The 23,281-nt window shown below is 39.5% G+C and overlaps 1 protein-coding gene across 3 annotated transcripts in view; it reads left to right on the forward strand.

Moving 5' to 3' along the window:
- The window catches only part of AR (androgen receptor), a 197,666-nt gene that overhangs the window by 94,036 nt on the left and 80,349 nt on the right, over positions 1-23,281 (forward strand).

Here is a 23,281-nt window from a genome sequence, read left to right on the forward strand (position 1 = left end):
ACATTATCACGCTCCATCATAAGTGACTAGTTAGAGTTCCGAGTGCTACACAGCAGGATCTCATTGCTAATCCATTCCAAAGGCAATAGTTTGCATCTATTAACCCCAAATTCCCAATCCATCCCACTCCCTCCCCCACCCCCTTGGCAACCACAAGTCTATTCTCCAAGACCATTATTTTCTTTTCTATGGAAAGTTTTCTTTGTGCCATATATTAGATTCCAGAAATAAGTGATATATGTGGTATATGTCTTTCTCTTTCTGACTTACTTCACTTACTATGAGAGTCTCTAGCTCGAGCCATGTTGCTGCAAATGGCATTATTTTGTTATTTTTTATGGCTAAGTAGTATTCCATTGTATATATATATATACCACATCTTCCTAATACAATCATCTGTTCATGGACATTTAGGTTGTTTCCATGTCTTGGCTATTGTGAATAGTGCTACAGTGAACATGCATTGCATGTGTCTTTTTCAAGGACAGTTTTGTCTGGATATGTGCCCAAGAATGGTATTGCTGGGTCATATGGTAGTTCTATGTATAGTTTTCTAAGTTACCTCCATACTGTTTTCCCTGGCAGTTGTACCAATTTACATTCCCACCAACCAGTGCAGGAGGGTTCCCTTTTCTCCACGCCCCCTCCAGCATTTGTTATTTGTGAACTTATTAATGATGGCCATTCTGACAGGTGTGAAGTGGTAACTCATAATAGTTTTAATTTGCATTTCTCTAATAATCAGTGACATTGAACATTTTTTCATGTGCTTCTTGGCCATCTGTGTATCTTTGGAGAAATGTCTGTTCAGGGCTTTTACCCATTTTTCAATTGGGTTGTTGGCTTTTTTTTTCTGTTGAGTTGTATAAGTTGCTTGTATATTTTAGAGATTAAGCCCTTGTCAGTTGCATCATTTGAAATTATTTTTCTCCCATTCTGTTAAGTCGTCTTTTTTTTATGGTTTCCTTTGCTGTGCAAAAGCATGTCAGTTTGATTAGGTCCCATTTGTTTATTTTTGCTTTTTTTTTTCTGTTGCTCTGGGAGACCTACCTGAGAAAACATTTGTAAGGTTGATGTCAGAGTAAGTGTTGCCTATGTTCTCTTCTAGGAGTTTGATGGTGTCTTGTCTTACATTTAAGTCTTTAAGCCAATTCGAGTTTATTTTCATGCATGGTGTGAGGGTGTGTCCCAGTTTCATTGCTTTGCATGCAGCTGTCCAGTTTTCCCAGCAACACCTGCTGAAAATAATGCCTTTTTCCCGTTTTATATTCTTGCCTCCTTTGTTGAATATTAATTGACTGTAGGTGTCTGTGTTTATTTCTGTGTTGTCTATACTCTTCCATTGGTCTGTATGTCTGTTTGGGTACCAGTCTTGATGACTCTGGCTTTGTAATAGTGCCTGAAGTCTGAGAGAGTTATGCCTCCTGCTTAGTTTTTATTCCTCAGAATTGCTTTGACAATTCTGGGTCTTTTGTGGTTCCATATAACTTTTCAGATTGTTTGTTCTAATTCTGTGAAAAATGTCATGGGTAATTAGGTAGGGATTTCATTGAATCTGTAGATTGCTTTGGGTAGTATGGCCTTTTTAAAGATATTAATTTTTGCAACCCAGGAGCATGGAATAGCTTTCCATTTATTTGGATCGTCTTTAATTTCCTTGATTAATGCTTTATACTTCTCAGCATGTAAGTCATTCACCTTCTGGGTCAGGTGTATTCCCAAGTATTTGATGTTTTGGGGTGCAATTTTAAAAGGTATTTTACTTCTCTTTTCCTTTTCTAATATTTCATTGTTAATATACAGAAATGTGGCTGATTTCTGAATGTTAATCTTATATCCTGCTACTTTGTTAAATTTGTTGATCAGTTCAAGCAGTTTTCAGGTTGAGACCTTAGGGTTTTCAATATATAGTATCATGTCATCTGCACACAGTGACAATTTTAACTCTTATCTTCCAATTTGGATATGATTTATTTGTTTTGTTTGTCCAATTTCTCTGGCTAGGACTTCCAATACAATGTTGAATAACAGTGGTGAGAATGGACATCCTTTCTTGTTCCAGATTTTAGTGGGAAGGCTTTCAGCTTTTCTCCATTGAGTATTATATTTGCTGTGGGTTTGTCATAAATGGCTTTGATTATGTTAAGGTATGTTCCCTCTATACCGACTTTGGTGAGAATTATTATCATGAATGGATGTGGGACTTTGCCAAATGATTTTTCTCAATCTATTGAGACGATCATGTGGTTCTTGACTTTTCTTTTGTTAATGTGGTATATGACATTGATTGATTTGCATTATGTTGAATCATCCTTGTGAACATGGGATGAACCCTACATGGTCATGGTGTATGATCTTTTTGACATGTTGGATTTGGTTGGCTAAAATTTTTGGGGAATTTTTGCATCTATATTCATCAAAGATATTGGCCTATAGTTTTCTTTTGTGGTAGTATATTTGTCTGGTTTTGGTATTAGGGTGATGGTGGCTTCATAGAATTTCTTTGGGAGTATGCCTGCTTCTTCAGCCTTTTCGAAAAGTTTAAGGAGGTTGGGTATATGTTTCTCTTTGTATTTTTGGTTGAAATCACCTTCGAAGCCATCTTGTCCTGCCTGGACTTTTTTTTAGGGAGTGTTTTTATGACATATTCAATTTCATTTCTAGTAATCAGTCTGTTCAGTTGATCTATTTCTTCTTGATTCAATTTTGGCAGGCTGTAAGTTTCTAGAAAATTGTACATTTCTTCTAGGTTGTCAACTTTGTTGGCATACAGTTGTTTATAGTATTATCTTATGATTTGTTGTATTTCTACAGTATCTGTTTTTATTTCTCCTTTTTCATTTCTTATTTTGTTCATTTGGGTTTTTTTCTCTCCACTTCTTGGTGAGTCTGGCCAGAGGTTTGTCAATTTTGTTTACCTTTTCAAAGAACCAGCTTTTGGTTTTATTGATTTTTTTCTATTGTTTTTGGAATCTCTATTTTATTGATTTCCTTTATGATCTTTATGATTTCCTTCCTTTTGCTGACTTGACATTTTTTTGTTCTTCTTTTTCTCATTCATTGAGGTGTTGGATTAAGCTGTCGATTTGAGATTTTTCTTCTTTTTTGAGGAAGGCCTGTGTTGCTATGAATTTCCCTCTGAGCACTGCTTTTGTGGGGTCCCATAGATTTTGAGTGGCTGTGTCTTCATTATCATTTGTCTTGAGATATTTTTTAATTTCCTTCTTGATTTCCTCATTGACCCATTGGTTTTTTAGTGGCATGTTGTTTTATCTCCACGTAGAAAGTTTTTTCTCATTTCTTTTCCTGTGGTTGATTTCTAAGTTTCATGCCATTGCAATCAGAGAAGATACTTGAAATAATTTCTATACTCTTAAATTTGTTGAGGTTAGGTTTGTACCCCAATATGTGATCAGTTCTTGAGAATGTTCCATGTGCACTTGAGAAGAATGTATATTCTGATTTTTTTGGAGGTAATGTCCTAAAAATGTCAATGAAGTCTAACTTTTCTGTTGTGTGCTTTAGGATCTCTGTTGTCTTACTGATTTTCTTTCTAAAGGATTTGTCCATTGATGTGAGTGTGGTGGTAAAGTCTCCTACTATTATTTTATTCCCATCTATTTCTCCTTTTGTGTCTAGTAGTATTTGTCCTAGTTATCTATGCGTTCCTATATTAGAGGCATACATATTGACAATTGTAAAATCCTCTTTTTTTTTTTTTTTTTGGTCTTTTGTCTTTTTAGGGCCACATCCAAGGCATATGGAGGTTCCCAGCTAGAGGTCCAATTGGAGAAACAGCTGCTGGCCTACACCACAGCCACATCAGTGTGGGATCTGAGCTGCATCTGTGACCTACACCACAGCTCATGGCGGCGCTGGATCCTTGACCCACTGAGCAAGGCCAGGGGTCAAACCCACAACCTCATGGTTACTAGTCGGGTTTGTTAACCACTGAGCCACTATGGAATCTCCCAGTAATATCCACTTCTTGAGTGTATCCTTTTACCTTTAAATAGTGTCCTTCTTTGTCTTTCTTTATGTCCTTCATTTTAAAGTCTATTTTGTCTGATATGAGTATTGAAATCCTGCTTTCCTGTCTTGTCCATTGGCATGAAATATCTTTTCCCATTTCCTCAATATCAATCTATATGTGTCCTTTGCCCAAAGGTGAGTCTCTTGTAGAAAGCAGATTGAAGGTTTTTGCTTTCTTATCCAGTCTGCCACTCTGTGTCTTTTGTTTGGAACATTTAGTCCGTTGACATTTAGGTGATTATTGATAGATATGTATTTAGTGCCATTTTAAACCTTGTTATCCCATTGATTCTATGATTCTCCTTTCTTCCTTTCTTTTTTTGGTTGTATGATTTCCATTTATTTCCTGCTTGAGTACTTTTCATTTTTTGTGAATGTAATGTTTGGTTTTGATTTGTGGTTGCCAAGTTTTTTAAGTATGTTAACCCCTTCCTGTATCTGCTTGCTTTATCCTGATAGTCATATAGGCTCAAACACATTATTAAAAAAAGAAGAAGAATCTATATTTTCTTACTTTCCTTCCCCACATTCTATGATTTTGCAGTCTTTTTTTTTTAACATCTTCATGTTTGTCCTTTTGCTGTTCTTGTGTTTATCATTGCTTTTACAGTAGTTTTTTTTTCTTCTTTTAGATCTGTATGCTGGCTTATTTATGTGATTTCTTTCCAATTGTGGTATCTTCCATCCTATTTCTTCTTACTTTTTTTATTTAGATAAGCCCTTTCAGTATTTCTTTTACAATGGATTTAGTATTGCTGTACTCTTTTAGCTTTTGTTTATTGGAGAAATTCTTTATTTCCCCTTGTATTTTAAATGATATTCTTGCTGGAGAGAGTATTCTAGGTTGAAGCTTTTTTCCTTTCAGAACTTTAAAATATATCTTGCCACTCCCTTTGGCCTGTAGTATTTCCGTAGAGAAATCAGCTGATAGCCTTATGGGGGTTCCCTTATAATTAATGCTTTGTGTTTCTCTTGCTGCCTTTAGAATCCTCTCTTTATCTTTAACTTTTGCCATTTTTGTTATAATATGTCTTGGTGTGGTCCTGCTTGGGTTCAACTTGTTTGGGGCCCTCGTGCTTCCTATATCGTGATATCAGTTTCCTTTAAATTTGGAAAGCTTTCAGCTATAATTTCTTCAAATGTATTTTAAATCCCCTTTTCTTTTTCTTCTCCTTCTGGAATTCCTCTTTTGTGTAGATTGACCCACTTTATATTATCCCATAGATCTCATATTGCTTTCGTGTTTTTCCATTTGGTTTTCTATCTGCTGACCTGATTGGGTGATTTCCATTATTCTGTCTTCCATGTTACTGATTCGTTCCTCTGCATTATTCATTCTACTCTTTGTGCTTTTAGCTTAGTTTGTATCTCTACAAATGAATTTTATAATTTTTCTATGTTCCTCCTTATATTTTAAAGTTCCTTTCTAAAGGAATCTGCATTACTGTTCATATGCACTCTTAATTCCATGATATTCAGCCTTATTTCCTTCAGTATTTTCAATACCTTCCTTTTGAAATCAGTGTCTGTCAGACGCAGAGGTCTGTCTTATTGTTTGCTGCTTCAGGTGAATTCTCCTGTTCTTTTAACTGGGATTGGTTCCTGAGCTTCTTCAGCTTGCTTGTGTTTTTCTTTTTCTGTGAGTTTAGGGAAGCCAAACTATAATCTTGGAGGACTACTTCTATGCAAGAGTGCCCCTTTGTATTTTGTGGGGGGTACTCTTTATTTTTGGCTTGAAGTTTGAGTATTTGCTGTTTCTTTCTTTGATGTGAGCAGGCGGTTATCCCCTGGGTGCTGAGTGTGTTTCCAGGAGCAGGAGGCAATGGGTAGGACTAGTAGCCTGTGCCTGGTTGCTGGGTTCTCAACAGCAGCAAGCACCTGCAGGAAGGTGGCACAGGCTACTCTTAGTTGCAGGACGCTGGGAAGTGATAGTGAGCCTAGACAGATATACAAGTTGCCCAGAGCATTTAGCAGTGGCAGCAACAGGGTTTGCAAGTTCCCGGGGGAGTGAAAGCAGCAACAGGTAGTGTTCAATTATAATGCCCTCCTCTGAGGTGATTGGAGCTGCAAGTGGTGCCTTTTTAGGCACCCCTAGTGGTACCAAGCCATGCCCACCTCTGGAGTTAGTGATAACTATGGTGGTTTGCCCTAGCCACCTACGGGCCATGCAAGAAGCACCCTGTCCCACTTAGACCACACAGGAGGTGCTGCACAGGCTGCTCCTAGTTGCAGGATCCTGGGAAATGACAGTGATCAAGCATGTGGGCCCTGCCCAGAGCATTCGGTAGTGGCAGCAACAGGGCCGGTGTGCTCCCAGGGGTGTGAGAGCAACAACAGGTGGTGTTTGGTCACAATGCCCTCCTCTGTGGTACTGTTCATGTGCTTGAGGCCACAAGTGATGCCTGTTTCTGGATCCCTAGTGGTGGAAGGCCATGCCCACCTCTGGAGTCTGAGATAACTGTGGTTGTTTGCCCATGCCACCTGCAGACCACACAAGAAGCACCCAGTCCCGCTTAGCCCATGCAGGAGGTGCTGTACCAGCTGCTCCTAGTTGTAGGGTCTTGGGAAGGGACAGTTATCAAGCATCTGTGTGCTGTCCAGTGCGTTTGGCAGTGGCAGCTGCAGGGCGGTGTGTTCATAGGGGGGTGAGAGCAATAATGTGTGGTGTTTGGTTGCAGCGCCCTCTTTTTTTTTTTTTGCTGACCCCTGAGGAGACTGGGGCCACAGGTGGAGCCCACTCACAGGCTTCCAGTGGTGGCAGGCCATGCCTCCCTCTGGCCTCTGAGATGACCACAGAAGTCTGTTCTTGCTGCCTGTAGATCAGGCAAGAAGCACGATGTTGCACTTAGCCCCCTGCTTCCCTTAGCCCACAGAAGTGGTTGCTGGCCACCCATAGCCTGCACCAGAAGTGCCCTGCCCTCTGGAAGCTAGCATGGATGTACTCCAGGAGATTCCTATGCAGGTACACCCCTCCTCCTCTTGCCCTCCCCAACAATGGCACCTTGGTTCTCCTGGGGGCCCAGATCTCTTCCTGGGTTCCCTCTGCCATGGCCTTCCACTACCCAGCCCATAGCATACCACTCCCCCACCAATGGCACACCTCTCCTTAGCTCTTCAGGTTGTCTCCACAGAACTAACCCTAGTCCTCTCCCTGCTGCTGATCTGAGCCTGAGTCTCAGTACCCAGCCCCCGCCTGAGTGTCTCAGGCTGTGGTGTCTGGGCCAGTGGTTCAGATGATCTCTGTGACTCTTGCTCTACTTTTCCCTTCTCAGTTCAGCTGCTTCACTTTTCTCGGCATCTTTGAGGTCCTCTGTCTCAGCTGATGTCCCTGTCAGTTAAGTGGCTTCCCAGGATGTGGGTTCCTTTTCTCTTTCACAGCTCCCTCTCAGGAATGCTAATCCCATCCTGATTCCTTTTTTTTCTCTCTCTCTGTTTTCCTTTTGTTCTTCCCAGTTATGTTAAGAGTTTCTTGCCCTTTTTAGATGTTTATGTTCTTCTGCCAGCATTCAATAGATGTTCTGTGCAAGTCGTTTTATATGTAGAAGTGTTTGTGGGAGAAGTTGAGCATGACATTTTACTCCTCTGCCATCTTTATCAACCTCTCTACAATCCCTTTGATGAACAGCCTCTGGACATATTTGCTTTGCTCTAGGGGCAGACTCAGTTGCTAAACACCAGTATCTATTCTTTCCCCCACTTTCCACAAAGGACATACTTCCTGCCAAGACATTTTTCTTCCTTCTTACTGGTCTAGAAATGCTGAATTCCAAGTGAAAACTGAAACACTTATCCTTTCCTTATGTAAGTGCTACAAACCCTGAGGACAGTCTTGAAAGTGGCTATACCTTTCACAAGAAATATGATGACACCCACCATAGGACAGCAGAAACACCACAAAGTTCTTTGGATCTAGAGAAAAGGTAGAAAAAATGGGGCCCTTTAACTAGTCCTCCTACTGATAGCCAATTGGAATGATTGTCTTCTAATCTTTTTTTGGCCAGGTGGCAGGAAAACCCATAAAATGGAAAGCTTTTGTCCCTTAAGCCAAAAGGAGACTGCTAGCATTTAGAATTAATGAGAACATGCTGCATATTCCACCCATAGCCCTAAATGGCTCATTGCTACTGCTTACCCCAGACAGTATGAGGTCCAGGCCCCATACTAGGCCTTAGCAATTTGGAAAGAGACAGAGAGCAGTGCCTTCCTTTCTTAAGAGTACTCACAAAACAATGACTGTCTGAAAAGGAAAATGAAGAGTATCTCCAAAGACCATATCACCCCAACATCCCCAGTGAGAACCTGTCTCTTCCCAAATCACTGTTATCCTATAGCCCCTATCTACAGAGCAGAGAATGAACCATAGCACTCATCTAGAGATAATGTGTCAGTAAGCTCAGACAACACAGTAATAGCAGTCATATCAGAAGGGAAAAGAGTTCAAGTAAGGAAGCAAAAAGTAAATTCAATAATCAGAGAGATTAGATTATATTCGATGCTGCCTCTGGGTTTTACAAATCTGGGTCACCAAATTGTTGTTTTTGGAAAACAAGGTAAACAATCAGCCATATTGTGAAGGGGAAGATTTTCCTGTCACAACATATTCCACATGGGAGCTTTCTGCAGAAGTTAGGGCTGAAGAAGGGAGGAAAGCAGAAGGCAGCTGGCAGGACTGCCTGGGAGTAGCTGTGCTGTTATGTGGATCTTAAGCTATTTGAGAACAAGGAAGCAGAGGGGAAGGATAATCATTCAATTTATTGAACACTTGAAAATCCAGCAAGGTTTCAAAACTCTTCAGATCCTAGAATCACTTAAGTTAGGGAAACTTGGTAATATTTTCTTTGAGAATATAAGTGTCTATGATCTCATGGGGCCAAATGATCTTAACTGCTTGAAAGATGAACATCACCATTGGATTCCTTGCAAAGTCATGGAGCCTCTTGGTCCCTTTGGAATATGGACCCTCCAGGCTGGAGCCCTTTGAGGGATAGGAGAATGTGATTTAAAAAAAAAAAAACATGAAACAAAGCAAAAACTAAAGCATTGGTGTTTTCTTTCACCTCCCATCTCTAAAGCTTGGTAGCTGGAGTTTAGTGCCATTATTATCTCTATTTGAAGGCAGGGGGCTGTCTTATTACCTGCAGAGAACATTTATTGATTTTTTTTCATTTTTACAATGTGTCTTTATTGCCCAAATGGCCTTTCTGAAGGTGATTCTGAACCTGCCTTGTTGAAACTTGGAATTCCACCTGTCTTGGAGGGAGTGGGAGCACAAATCTTTTTCTTCTTCATTTGTTTGTCATTGTCAGTTAACTCAGACGGAGTATTCAGAGTGTTGATTACCACTTTTTTCATGGTTTCAGAAATCTCTGGACTGGGCACAGGTACAAGACTTAAAAGCCTGGCATGTCAGACCGAAATCCATTTCTAGCTTTGGTAGTTCATAAACCATGAGGCTTTAATGCTGTCATTGGTGCAAAGCTCAGCACAGAGTCGATTGTAATCTAGCCTGGTTTTCCTGTTGAGGAGGAGGAAGAGAAGAGAGCCCCACATTTTCTCATTGTCAGTAATGTTGGGAGTTTGGGTGAGGATGAGGCTAGTAAGAGAAAGATTGTATATTTTGAGATAAAAAATAATTGTAATAGGCCAAGGGAGTAAAAGTCATTAAAATCTCCTTGATGGAAACTTAGCAAAAGAATGTTTGTGTATGTGGGGGACTATGATCTCTGGGTTAGAGACAGGCATAAAGAGAATCAACTAGTGGTGAATGAGATGAGCAGGGAAGCAAAAGAGGAATGTATGTTGGATGCTATCAAAAAGGCCAGGAAGTCAAAGGAAGGTGATGCTCATGCACAGGGTAGGTGTTCAGAGGGATTTTGGTTGTGTGTCATTGACTAAGAAATTTTCCTCCTTTGGACCTCAGTTTTCTCTGTCTGTAAAATAAGGGAGTTAAACTAGATTTTTTAAAAATACTCTTTTGGCTTAGACTTTTTGTGACAATTCTGCAGATTCTAAACATCACTGTTATTTCAGCAAACACACATGGATTTATACCAGTATGCACTTTTGGTTTTACCTTCCTAGAAGATGGTGAATCCTAGTTCCCATTCTCTTAAAAATCAATCCTCAGAAGGGGATAGATCCAGCTGAGAGAGTACACTGTGGATGGTCTGGGTTAAAAGTCAGGACTGTGAGATTCCCTCTTCTCCCAGCATTATGACCATGGCTGGATAACTTCCTTTCTTTTCCATTTTCTCATCTGGAAAATCAGGATATGAATCTTCATCTCTACCTCATCATGTTTCAAAGAGGGTTAATTAATTCATCATGTGCATTATGTGCTCAAGAATTTACTATTTTTCAGACATTTTCTAGTAAAACGTTGGAGATTGTACATCCATTTGTTTTGTACACATGGAGCACTGTTTGGTACACATCATAAAACTGAAACTGGAGTTTACATTCTGAACTCAGAGAATTACACCATCCTCACTGATGTTTACAATATGTCCCAATTTAGTATCCTTGGCAAATTTTATATAAGTATGGCTTTGATTCCCTCTCTCCCCCCAGGTTTTTGTGAGGGAAGAAATGTAAGTGAACCTTCACTGACCTCTTTCTGTCCTTTAAATCTACTCTTTCCCACCTCAACTCATGTGGAATTGAATGTTACTTCTGATTTGGAGTTTTGCAGAGAGTTTTTGGGCATATCAGTGTCCTCTTCACTCCCTAACTTTTCAAGTAACATTTCCCAGGGACAAGTTAACTATACTGGGAGGAATACTTGGAGGATCCTTGGAGCTCCAACAGAACCTTGACCAGGTATCTTTGGCCAAGGAGTTTACCTATCCTGATTGCATGATTCCTAGAGATCTTTTCACAAACATCATCTTATTTTTTATCTGTCTCTGGTTTTCTTAAGTGTCATAGCCATACTTTAGATTAGGGGTCAACAAATGTTTTTTCTGTCCAGGACCAGATAGTAAATATCTTAGACTCTGTGGGCTATATGGTCACAGAATCTACTATTCAACTCAACATTTGTAGTATGAAAGCAACTCTAGACAAAACTTAATGGGTGTGGCTGTACTCTGGTAAAACTTTATGGGCACTGAAATTTATATTTCATTTAATTTTTGCATACCATTAAATACTATTTTTTTGTCTTTTGTCTTTTTGGGTCATACCCACAGCATATGAAGGTTCCCAGGCTAGGGGTCAAATTAGAGCTGTAGCTGCCAGCTTATGCCACAGCCACAGCAACACAGGATACAAGATGTGTCTGTGACCTATGCCACAGCTCATGGCAACACTGGATCCTTAACCCACTGAGCAAGGCCAGGGATCAAACCCGCATCCTCATGGATATTAGGCAGGTTCATTAACCACCGAGCTATGTCAGGAATTACTAAATATTATTTTTTGATTTTTTTCAACCATTTAAGATTTAAGTCATTATCAGCTCTTGAGCGACACAAAAGCAAATAGTACTTTGGATTGGGCTTGTGAATTATAGATGTTGACTTTTGCTCTAGATGGTTGCTCCTGTGTTTATAAATCTGCATAATAAATTTTGCTCTTTTCAGTCTCCTGATATCTTCATAATTCTTTATATTATCTAATTTTAAACATTCTTCTGAGTTGGCCTGTCAAAATTTGTACACCTTGCTTGTCTAGAATGCCTGGTCTGGTGGCATCCAAGTCCTAAGCTTTTTTCACTAAATGGGAGAAAAAAAACTAGGAATACTAGAAAATGATACTTTTTCTGATGATCTAATAGATCACTCACCCTTGTAATATCCAGAGGAGAAGCTGAAAATATTCTACACATTTTTATAGGCTTTTGTTTTCTATAAGCATGTGGATAACTATAAAATATACGTGAATGACTTTTGCTGGATGCCACATATACCCCCAGACAGTAAAGGGGAAGGGTTTGGGGACTATCTGGTATGAAGTGTTATGGAAAAACTCGTAGAAAGTAAGGCCCAGGTGGCCAGTTAAGTTATGTATCTACCGCCTATTTTCCCATGATTCTTTGTATTTACATATTTGCTGGCTTAATTCTGCTCCTCCCCATAACAATGCTATACCACAGGCCTGAAGAATAAATAATTTAGCTCTGTAACTCATTCCAGTTGATACCCACCCAAGTCTCTTATTAGACCCCAATTTGGGAGCCATGTCAAGAATTTGGCATTGCTGGTCTATACTGTTCTGTGGCTGATTATTTATAGCATGTGCACTTTATGGAGCAAGAAGTTTCTATGTCACTTGCAAGATCTTCTAAGTCCATTGTCCCCTTCCACCTTGCCTGATTATTCCCCAGTCCTTTATATTTTTAAAGCTCATCAATATACTGCTTTTCAATACCTAGCAGAATGACTTAGTAATTGTGAAACTCTGGGTAGAAGATTTTTTGCAGTTTTATGCTATTTCAAGGGTAAATATTAGACCTACTTTTTCTTCAGATGCAGGAATTATTTTTTTTCTTTAATTCTTTGGTCTCTAGTCTAGTCCCATGACAAGAAACACACTGTCCCTCATAATAAGAGAATTCTCTGAGAAGCCATCATTTCAAAAAACAATATCTTCACTTACAATAGCCATGTGTGCATATTTCTGGTACCTGTTATTCAGGTATTCATACTCCTTCCCGTCATTGCTAAGCAACTGCTCTCAGTATCCCAAGGAGGCAGGTAAGCTTTGTACCTGCCAGAAGAGAGTACAGAAAAGGAAACTTCCTCTTATACAGAAAAGGAAACTGATATTTGGAGGTGAATGCCTCTTAATAAAGGGAACAAGGATTAGAATTCTCAGTCTATTTGCTTCCAGTCTATGTTATGATGCCTGAGCCATTCCAGTAGAATTACCACAGTTTCTAGCTATATTGGTGCCTATATTCTATTGATTAGCTCATAAGAACAGGCCTGGTAGTAATCTACTCATATATTCAGTCAGTGTACATTTGCTAGGTACTTATTACACATGAAGTATTAGGCTCACATACTCAAAATCCAGAGGCTGCCTGAAGGAGCTCAGTGATCATAATCTTGAACACATTTAAATCTCTTCAGTGGATGAAGAGCCACCATATGCAGTCTCCATTTGAACTTTCCAAGGACCTGCAACAAAGGGAGAGGTCATCCTCCTGATTTTCTATTTAAGTAAACTGAGGTTTCAGCAGTTAGTGAATAGGTAATAAATGAAATACCTGGATTTGAACCTAGGTCTTTTGGGTGCAAAAGTAGCAGTCACCCTGCTATAGCACAGCTACCCCTCAGATATATTAACATATTAACCTAAAGCAGAAAGAAAGTGCAATGCCTAGGCGAACAAGAAAGACAACAGTGAAGAGAAACAAGAGTCAGAAATGAGAGAATTTAAGACTTAAGTACTGTAGGGAAAAACCATGGAGCCCAATGAGTACCAATAACACAGGGACTGTTCTTCCTAAAAAAGACCCAAATACTTAAAACAGCTGGTGGTTTACAAGTAACTCTTCATTAGGTAGGGCCAAGGACATGTGACTAATAGTACTGAGGCAAAGTTATGACTCTGATGAAACCAGGATTCATAGCTCTTATTTCAGTCTCATCGCACAGCCACAGAACAGGAAGCATGATTTAACACCTTTGCTCATGAAAATTTTGCTCCTCATTACAAAGCTAGGGGAAGAACTCAGAAACATGGTGTAAGGATACAAATGGTAGAATCATGCTTCCTTGACTCTGCTTTGAGCCTTCTCAGAGGAGTGTGCCACAGAATGTTTTCCATGGGGCCAGGAGCAAGAAAACTCCATTCCTCTCCTCTTTGATGTCAGAGACCAGAAAATACTCTCTTTCAGGACAAAGCTAAAAATTGACAGAGGCAAAATCTTGTTCTCCTTTATCAAGGTTTTAAAATTTTTATTTTCTTTCCTCTCCTGGGACACCTCACAGTGTGAATGGACCATGATTTCATTGTGGTATCTGGATGTGAGCCATGGAGACTGTGGGCCTCTTATAGGTCCATAAAGTTAGATAAACAAATTCCTACAGTCCCATGTTCACAAGTTCTTTCACTTTCTAGGCAGTTGATTCAGCCATGATTTCTTTAATGGAAAGAATTAAAAGATTTGCAGTGGTTAGAATCACAGATCTTTAAATGCTAACCTGTTAAAAATTGAAAGAAAAGAACTTAAAAATCTAAAAGTCTGACCAAGCCATGTTATGAATGAGGAAACTGAGACCCAGAGAGAAGAAATTACTTTTCCAGCATCATACAACATATAAATGGCAGAAATGAGGGCCTTATAGCCAGTTCTTGTTTATTGACGGAGGGATTCTCCTGCCTCACCAGCTGATCAAGAGCGCTTCAGAGATTGTTACCTTGGAACCTCCAAGAATTATGTGAGGCAGTGTAATAAGCTTTTAAACTTCAGGAAGAGGAAACAGACCAAAGACAGGGCTAAGTGAAAGCAGGATGCTTGTTTAGTGAACATTCCAGAGTCTAGAGGTAATTGAAGGGATTCTCATCAGATGAAGCAGGTCCCTTGATGAGCCTTCAGTTAGACTTTAGTGCCTGTTCCAACCATCCCTCACCCCCCAGCACCACCCCATGCTGTCCTACTCTGTTCTATGGCTTGTTTTGTTTTGTTTTTGTTTCTGTTTTAATGATTTTTATTTTTTCCACTATAGTTGGTTTACAGTGTTCTATCAGTTTGCTGCTATACAGCAAAGTGACTCAGTCTCTCTCTCTCTCTCCCCCTCTCTCCCTCTCTCTCTCTCTCACACACACACATATATACATTTTTTCTCACATTATCTTCCATCATGTTCCATCACAAGTGACTAGATATAGTTCCCTGTGCTATAGAGTAGGAACTCATTGCCTATCCATTCCAAAGGCAATAGTTTGCATCTGTTAACCCCAGACGCCCAGTCCATCCCACTCCCTTCCCTTCTCCCTTGGCAACCACAGGTCTATTCTCCAAGTCCATGATTTTCTTTTCTGGAGAAAGGTTCATTTGTGCTATCTATTAGATTGCAGATATGTGATATCATATGGTATTTGTCTTTCTCTTTCTGACTGACTTCACTTAGTATGAGAGTCCCTAGTTCCATCCATGTTGCTGCAAATGGCATTATTTTCTTTTTTATGACTGAGTAGTATTCCACTATGTATACATACCACATCTTCTGAAGCCATTTATCTGTCAATGGATATTTATGTTGTTTCCATGTCTTGGCTATGGTGAATAGTGCTGCAATGAACATGCAGGTGCATGTGTCTTTTTCAAGGAAAGTTTTGTCCAGATATATGCCCAAGAGTGAGATTGCTGGGTCATATGGTAGTTCTATATTTAATTTTCTGAGGTACCCCCATACTGTTTTCCATAGTTGTTGTACTCTCTGGCTTTTTGGAAGCACACTGCTGTCTAGGTAGTGGAACAAGATGCAGCACAAGAGCACCAAATGGGGCCATTTGGTTCTGACATTGATTTACCGTATGGCCTTAGGCATGTCTTATTCCTTCTTTTCACCTCAAAATCTCCATCTAAATAATAAAATGCTTGCACTAATTAATCTTGAATATTTCAGCAATAAATCTATAACAACCTAAACCTTTAACAATAAATCTCTAAAATTTTATAGATACTCCAGATATTTCCATTGGCAAGTGGATCACTTTATATACATCAGTCTTGGGAAGTAGGCAGACCTGAATTCAATCCTTAGCTCTATGCCTTAATAGATATGGGACCCTGAGCCATTCACTTACCTTCTTCGTGTCTCTGTGAAGATAGAACTAGGACACAGGGTTATTGTAAGAACTAAGTATATAACACAGCTCCTGGTCCCCAATAAGTTTTGATTTCTTCTCCTGGAGTGGAGCCTTGGTCATTGGCACATGTACACTTATGATGTCCCCTGGGTAACAGAAAGGAGAGATGGCAGATTGTATTTATAGTAGTTCTCTGGTTTAAAAAAAGGCCTTGGGTTGGTGCAGTGTTCCCAAACAACCACTTATCTTCAGTGTTACTTACCTAGTGATCATAAGGGTCAATAGTATTTGTATAAGAACATCAAAAATGCCAATCTCTCTTACCTCTTTGCCTCCTAGTGCACTATGATTAACCCTCCCCAGAAAGGCCGGAAAGCATGTATTCATTGCCTCTTTTGACTTGTGGGGCTTTGAACCTGAAGGTGTCAGAGGTCTCTGTGTATCTTCATCTGCAATAAGATAAATTCAGGTCCACAAGCCAGGAGAAAAGCTAACAAACATCATAAATTATCCTCCCCATTCTTTAGCCATTGGTTTCCTTCATCTAGCCAGAGGCATGTCTTAAAGTAGATTGAGGCCAGATTCAATAGAAACCTGAGCCAGCACCTGTGTAAATAAAATTTTAAAGCTTCTTTTCCTGAAGCCGGATGGCTATTTTTTAAAACCAAACTGGACTGTATTTTATCTAGAGTTCTCTCTCCTACATTCTTAGTGCTTTGGACCTCTTGGAGAAGTGTGGTTTGGTTGTAGTATTATTGCTTTATTTCTTTTTTTTTGTGATGGAGGGGGCATTTCTTTAAAAAACAGGACAATACCCTGGTATGGCCTGTGACTTTACTGTGTTTAAAATGAAATTCCAGTGATGTACTGGAATTCATTCTGCTTCTCATAGATAACCACCCATTCTTTAATTTTGATTCTTTTAAAAATCAGCTAACCCAAACCAGCCTGTAATTTACTGTTTAACTTCTAATTTAATTGCCTTCAGATCTTGTCCAAAACCCTATAGAGGGAAGGCACCTTTCCAAGGGTCCCCAGGGTATACTGTCCTTGAAGTCATTTAGCTCTGGTCAGCTTAAGAATAGAGACAAGATTGGTCCTTTATTTGTTTTGCTTATGATTAAAGGTCTCCCACTTCCCACTCTCCTGCAGGATCTCTCCTGCCACCCCATCTCTGTAGCCTCCCAGAAACTCCTCTGTAGCCCATGCCACTCATAAAGAGTTTTCCTTTTATCTTTTGCAGTTTCATGAGGACTAGCCAGCAAGTTTAGCTTCAGATTATGCTTCCATGGGAGCATAGATAGTTACCAAAAACAGTAGAAAAGGGTATGGAGATGTGGAATGATTTCTTACCTACCTAGTGACCCCTATAAAAATATTAAAGTGCTCTCTACTCAGAAGCCCTATTGATATAGGAGTAAAAAACTTGAGTCCAACATTTGTTGACTCTGTCACCTTGGGAAAATGAAATCTCTTCCCTGAGCCTTAGTTTACTCACTTGGAAAATTGGGATAATGAGATAAGGCAACTAGGAGTTTTCTTACATAGTGCCAGACTTTTGAAAATAAAGTGAACCAAACACCTTTGACAATGCCTCTTAATGTATAAAATAGAAATTAGTCCACATCAGGGCATTCCTGTTGTGGCTCAGCAGGTTAAGAACCTGACTAGTATCCATGAGGATGCAGGTTCGATCCCTGTCCTCCCTCAGTGGGTTAAGGATCTGGCATTGCTGCAAGCTTTGGTGTAGGTCGCAGATGTGGCTCAGGTCTGGTGTTGCTGTGGCCATGATGTAGGCCTGTAGCTGCAGCTCCAATTCAACCTCTAGCCTAGGAACTTTCACATACCACAGGTGCAGCTGTAAAAAGAAACAAACAACAATAAAACCCCACAAAAAATAACAAAAAGAAATTAGCCTGAATCAAATTCCAGCATGTTTCCTGGAGTCCCATGATTTCACTGTAGAAATGCAAGTATGGATTAAATAAATAATTCACATGTTGCTATTTACATAGTTTGATAGTAAGTATTTTTTTGACATATGACATATTTCAGACATAGCTCAGAATGTAATAGTTTTGCAGCTTTGCAGATGTATTCTTTCCCAAGTACTAAAGTCCTAAAAAGAGTTGGCTAGAGTTGTGAGGGGTAGCACAGAGTTGGACAACACAGGGCTCCCTGGGACCTGTCTCCTATTTAGAGGGAACTCTGGACTATATTTGTATTCATATAGTGTAGTGGCAGGGAAGAAGAGCCAGAGGTGAGCAGCTTTCACTCAGTCATTTTTCAGTAGTCATGTATTATGTTAGGCCCTGTGTGGGCTGGGAGATGAATGTGAAATGACCTTTCAAGGAGCTTCCAGTCTGGTGGACATGCCCTCCAAGGTCGGCTACAGTCTTAACACTGAACAGGGTATTTAAGTTCAGCATAAGTGGTATGATGGAACAGGGGAGAGAAAAATCTACAGGCATAGCTCCCCATACCAAAGGATAGCCCTAACCAAGGCCAGCACATTTTGAGGGGTTTGTTCCCATCAGTAGGTCTGGAAGCCTAATCAACAACAAACAGTGATGATAATTATAGTATCTAATAATTACTGGACATGTTTTATGTGTTAGGCACCACACCAAGTGTTTATTTAATCTTTACAACAATGGTATGAGGTAGTAGATACTCTTAGTACCCTTATTTTACAAATAGGGAAACTGAGGCTCAATGACTAAGAGAACATTAAGAGAACTGATTCATCTCAGTTCAACAAGCATTCAGCATCTATTATATGTCAAGCCTATGCTTAATGCTGGGGAGAGAGAGATGAATAAAACGTACCCTCAGTCCTACAGGAGCAACTGAAAAGCACACAGGAGGCTAATTATCATCTAGGCCTTCTGCTTGATCCTGGGAACTCAGTGATGAATGAGGCACACTACTGCTCACAAAGATCTCAAAGTTTGGTAGGGGGTATCAATGTGGGAACAAAAATTAAATACTCCTGTGCTAAGTGTCATGAGAAAGATAAATATAAAATGATTGTGTAACAAATGATTGGTTTATATCAAAGCCCAAAAGAAGCAATGTTATTTAAGAATAATGGAGAAACTAATTGATTTAAGTCAACCCCCAAATGAAAAGTAGTGTTTATTCCAGCTCAGTCAATCATTTTCCATTTTTCATTCTATTGCTGAAATGGATGATCAGTATTATTTCCCATGGGAGAATAACAAAATACTGCAGGAGGCTGTGCCACGACAATAAACTGTCCCATTATCCCATTACATGCCCACACCACGCTTTCCCCTTCCTCATCTTTATTCAGTAGTAACTCCCTCTTCCTCGAGTGCTTTTTCTTCACATCTCCAAAACCTTAAGCCTCACCTTCCTTCAAGGCCTCACTCAAATGCCTCCTCTTCCCTGAAGCCCTCACCCCCATCAAAAGGTATCCCAGCTCTCTTGTACTCCCACAGCACTTCATGGGTGCCTCTCTTGTGGTTCTTACCACTCCCTGCTTTATCTTTTTTCAGTAATGTGCTTATACATTGTTTTTCCTCCACTAGACTGAGTTCCTTAGTGGAAATTTCACTTTGTTGAAATCATGATTTTATATTTAATACACTTGAATTCTCTTCTGGCTCATATTGGTGCCTAGTGGGTTTTGCCCTTCAATCTTAAATATGTGAAATTACATTGCTTATTTGGATATTTATACTATCTACTAATGGCTTTTTAAAGAGACTTCTACCTCAATACAGCAATGACTTAAAATTTCTTTTAGGTCTTGCCCTTATGCATACATAATTTATAGAGTTGCATTTTATTATTTTTCCTTATACCTCTATTGCTGGATATTTAAATTGTTTACATATACTTAGGCTGTATTCACGTTCATTACTTTTACTTTTTTTTTTCTTTCTAAAATTTCCTTAGGACTCATTTACACCAATGGAAATGCTGGATCAAAAGCAGGTGTTGAGGGATTTCTGCTGTAGTGCAAAGGGATCAATAGTGTCTGTGCAGCACCAGGACGCAAATTCGATCCCCTGCCCAGCACAGTGGGTTAAAGGATCTGGTGTTGCCGCAAGTGAGGTCACAACTGTGGCTCGGATCTGATCCTTGGCCCAGGAACTACATATGTCATGGGGCGAAAAGAAAGAAAAAGGAAAATAAAAAGCAGGGGTTGAGCGTGGTAGCATGTGATGGGCATATCTTTAAGAATAATAAATGCATTTGAGGAATTAGAGAGGGGCAGATGAGTGTATAGACAGTCAAAATCAGGTGTTATGATTTAAGAATTTATGAAAGGCCCCTCTGTTTGAAAGTATCTTGCCATACATGATCTGTCAGTGTCTGAAACTCTCCCAGGTGTGGAACTGTTTTGGAAGACTGCTTCTCGGGACACAATCAGCCATTATCAGGAAATACTGTTGGCACATAAGTTATCAGTATGTTTCTTGGCATGATTATGGAAGAAAGGAACATTGGTATCATAAATTTTGAGAGGCACAAGGGATTCAGAACACGTTCTGAACATAAAGCACTTATATGGAGTAGGAAACAATAGATAGATCATCAAAATGGCAAGCTTTGAGGAGCCAAGGGTCAAATTAAGGCACTGAACATTTGGCAGGATGAAAGAACAGAAGGGGAAGAGGGAAGCAGAGGTGTGGAGAGAGATGAGTAGGTTTCACATACTTAACAGGACTTGGAATTGTTGTGGGTTTGTGAGATCACTCTATACTAGGGTGAGATGAATGGGTTCTGGGCAACCAATAGTTGGCTTTAGATAGAATTGTAGGAGCCAGAGCTTGAGGGGATACCCAGGTCCATGCTAGCTTCTTGAGACTAAGACATCCATGAGGTGTTTGGATCAGAAACCTATAAGGAATAGAACTCAAGGCAGCATGACAGATTCAACACATAACAAGTTCACATCTGTTATCACACAGTGGTAAGACTACTGATGCAGGATAGAGGCCAGCTGCCACTGCTCTCTGTAATGGGAAGATCATTAGGGGTGGTAGGCACGTTTGAGGAATTAGAGGGAAACAGGTGGGTATATTTACATATTGGTTGTATTTACTGACATGGTTTGGAGATTGTGGCTTTCAGATACTCAGATCTTCTTGTTTAGGTGGAGACTGTAAGATCTATTGCAGAAATGTGAATTCTATATGAGGAAAAAACAGGTCTCCCAAGTGAGAAAAGAACATGGAACCCTGCAGGGTTAAGGATAGAGGGGCCCTGTAAGAATTGAGACAGCATTTTCTAGTTCTATCCCCCTGAATTCCCTATCCCCTTTGGGACTCAATTTATCTCACTTTGGTTCCTAGTGCCACCACCCACTCACTGTTCTTCCACTCTTCACCTTGAGTGTAAATATAGAGCACATTCTTTGAGTTCCCAAAACACAATAGAAATGAGCTCCTATTCATCAAAATTCACATTAGTAAATAATAAGGAAGAACAAATTGGAAATCCAGTATAGAAAATAAAAGTAATATTGTATTCCTTGGTATCCCAGATAAAATAATAGTGAAATTTCTCTGGGCATTAATCATCTTCCTGTAAGGTGGCTCTTTTTGGTCATGTCAACTTGGCCCAATCTTTACTTGGTAACCTTTCTTTCTTATTAACTCATCCACTGTGCTCCAATGAGGTCCAAAAACTTGCACTCATGAAGTAAGAGAAAGGTCACTTTTTAGCAAACCTGTTTATGGCTTGTGAGCATTTGACACTCATGTTGCTAGGAACACCTGTGAGTGACCTGAACCCTCTTTGGAGCAGAATGTTATTGTTATATTGCCTCAAAGAGACCCTCACTCTTCTGGGAACCAGAACTTCAAAGTTCAGGGAATATGTTAGACAATAGATCCTGTGGATAAGCCTTCCTCTGATTAGCTTCAGACATGTTTAAAGCAGTGAGGATATGGTAGATTTAGCTTTAGGAAATTGAGTTTACTTCTCTAAGCCTTGTTTTCTTTATCTATAAAATGTAGATAATATAGTGGTTGAAAAAGCCACAGGAGTCAATGCTTGTGAAAACACTCTGTGAATTGCAAAGTATCTATAAGTATTGTTCAGGACAATCATGGTCATGATAAATGGATACTTGCCTCTGATCACCTTGGAAACTCTTCGCAAAGCGTTGTCTACAGGGGGAAAAGTTTTATTTGCAAATTACTCCTTTTTTGCATGTTTTCTGTGTACATAGCTCATTAACATAAGGCACATCTTCTCCAATCTGCAGTCGCACCAGAATGATTACCTCTTTGAAATGAATTTTATTCCTCTCAAAATGGTCTATTGCAAAGATAACCTCCAGATTGATTGATAATATGTTTAACTACTTTTGCATGATATAAGGCTAGGCAGGCAGATAGTTTTATTTATAGAGGTAATTATTGTCTTCCAGCAAGTGAGCAGTAGCCAGAAAATGGTCAAGAGAGACCATGAGGAATGCCTTCCCATTACAGTGAAGCTTTGAGTCTTACTTGCAAAGAAGTTACTGAAAGCCTTTGACTATATGTTGCAGTGTTTATGGCAAAAGCAAAACTCGCTTTAAGAGCAAGCCCTTGTTTCATTGCTTAGTTTTTTTAATCCCCAGCAAATATGATTTTGACCTGGCATTTGGAAGCAAGGCAGGGTCCTAAGTTTCTGTATACAAATTGGGAAAGAGCAGTTATATTATTGGAATGAATTTATTTGTTGTAAGTTACAAATATATGGGCTTTTTCAATTTCATCACCCTCAAAACTTTGTTTTCCCCATTGGAGGCATCTGGTGGCCTTTAATATACTTGCTTTGAGCTCATGGGCATTCCTGCCTGGCTAACACAGGAACCTTGAGAAATCGTTTCCACAGCCCTTTTCTTTGTTTTCTTTTGATGCCCAAGCTACCAGGGTCAGAATGACTGTGGTGGGCTGACAAAGAGGTGGCAGCAAGCTGAGTTTTGTCCTCTGGCTTCCCTTGACCTGTTCTATCCATCATCCAAGAGGCTCTAGGCTAGCATTCCATAGAGAAGCCTTACCAATCTCACTTATACTAAAGGGGAAGCAGGATTTCAAACAGCCATTATGGAGGGAAAGAATGAAACGTAAGGTTTATAAAAATTACAGTTCTCTCTTTGTTGAATCTTTTCAATCCAGAAAGATAATTAATACTTTTAGGAAACTCTCAAAACCTTATGATCTAGGACCCACATTACAGAGAGATGTCTTGGCCAACAAAATATTTAAAGATCAATCAATAATTCACTCATGCATTCAACTAATGTAAACTGATAATATTTATGTACCACATACTTTTTGAAATGACAAGAGTTTTATCCTTGTCTCCTTCACAATCTAATAAAGATAGCCATTTTTTCATTTTATAATTATCTATTGTATTTCATATACTGCTAGATATCTTTACATGTTAATGACACAAACAAATAATTGAAAAGCCAAGGGAGGACAGGAGAGGAAAGACTGAGAGTAGATGTAGCCAT

Source organism: Sus scrofa, chromosome X, assembly GCF_000003025.6.
Source record: "Sus scrofa isolate TJ Tabasco breed Duroc chromosome X, Sscrofa11.1, whole genome shotgun sequence".
In the NCBI taxonomy this organism is placed as follows: domain Eukaryota; kingdom Metazoa; phylum Chordata; class Mammalia; order Artiodactyla; family Suidae; genus Sus; species Sus scrofa.